Genomic DNA, 1891 nt, shown 5'->3' with positions numbered 1-1891 from the left:
CGCACTCATCGCCTCACGTATAAGGCATTTTAAATATCAATAGTACCAAATCCTAAGGGGAGTTTCCCCCACACAAGGTTACACAAGCCACTTATCTCGAACCGGCTCAAAATCAACCCGAAACCCTGTTCTTGCCACGAGTACAAGACTCCAAATGGCCCAAATCTATTCAAATCAATTGCATAATATAAATAACACTTCAAGTAACTGATTCCACTAATTAATGCTAAGCTAATACGCAAAATTAGGAAAATTGACCAAAATGTCCTCCGGACCCACGTCTCGGAATCGATTAAAATTTATATTTTCAGAATCCTCATATTCTCACGAGTCTAACCATATAAATTATCCAAATCCAATGTCAGATGACCAATCAAAACTCGAAATTTAGGTCTAAGAACTTTCCCCCAATTTTCTACCATAAATTCGAAATTAAAGGATGGATTTAAGTGTAGATTCATGAAAATTAGTCTAAACCAAGTAGGAATTACTTACCCAAATCGCCCTGGTAAAAATTTCTTCAAAAAACACAATTTTCCGAGCTCCCAAGTCAAAAATATAAATTATGGCTTAAACCCTCGAATTTGGGTTTTTAAAATCTGCCCAGGTATTTCCTTCTTCGCGAACGCGGAAGGACCTCGCGTTCGCGAAGTACAACTCTGCTTGGGTCTAGTTTTCCTTCATCGCAAATACGATGCCCCGGTCACGAACGCGATGACCGATTTCCTCTTCCTATGCGAACGTGGGACCATCATCGCGAACGCGTAGGTATAAGACCTCCCAGCTTCGCGAAGGTGAAGCATTAAACCTCCCCCAGCCCCTCTTCGCGAACGCGATACCCCACTCACGAACGTGAAGAAGGAAACCAGAACTGAGCTGCTACAAATTTTCTAAGTCCAAAAATGACCCGCTGAGCATCCGAAATACACCCGAGGCCCCCGGGACCTCAACCAAACATGCCAACGAATCCTAAAACATCATTCAAACTTGTTCCAACCTTCGAAATGCTCAAAACAATATCAAAATACCAATTTAACATCAGATTCAAGCCTAATAACTCCAAAAACTCTCCAAAACACAATCTGAACAAGCCCTAAGCATGAAATCCCCCAACGGAGCTAACGGAACCGACAAAATTCCATTCCAAGGCCGTCTTCACATTGCTCTGACTATGGTCCAAATTCTAAAGCTTAAGCTCTCATTTGGGGATTAAGTGTCCCAAAACACTCCGAAACTCAAAACCAAACATCCCGGTGAATCAAAATAGCAGAGACAAACACGGAAAAAGCAGTTAATATGGGATCGGGGCGTAAATTCTTAAAACAACCGGTCGGGTCGTTACAAAGGCCCTGTGGACTTTTTTACAAAGGACTAACTTGACAGGCCCGGATGGTCGATTCATAAGTATTTGAGCATTGGTTGGCTGCCCTACTAGGTAAGGCAAGCACTCCCGATTTCTTTAGTGATATACTGATATGTGTCTGTAGTGTTGCACCTACTGAATGAATTTACTTCATACACACCTTAATCATTCATTCATGTAAGTTAGTTGCATTCTTTGTGAATGCAATCAACTCTAATCCTATATAATCTGGTATTACCCATCATAACATTCAAATTTCTAAGACACCTAGGTCCAGAATTTACACACATGTGACATTGTTGGTCTTTCAATTATTCTAACAAGTCGCACTCACTTTGCTAGCCCGCAAAGCTCCTCCATTTTAGTCATCCTGTTTGAATTTTATGTATTACATCTTCATCTACCATACCGTTCTTCTAATGACTAAGCCTGGATATCTAACTTGCCTTCGTTTTAAGGACGCAATTTGGTGCATCTCTACAAGTGAAGTTGGCGGTTCAAATCTCACTCTGGATTATTTATTTGCAA

The sequence above is a fragment of the Nicotiana tabacum genome, chromosome 11 (genome assembly GCF_000715075.1).
Source record: "Nicotiana tabacum cultivar K326 chromosome 11, ASM71507v2, whole genome shotgun sequence".
Classification (NCBI taxonomy): Eukaryota; Viridiplantae; Streptophyta; class Magnoliopsida; order Solanales; family Solanaceae; genus Nicotiana; species Nicotiana tabacum.
Note: the sequence above shows the minus strand (reverse complement) of the source record.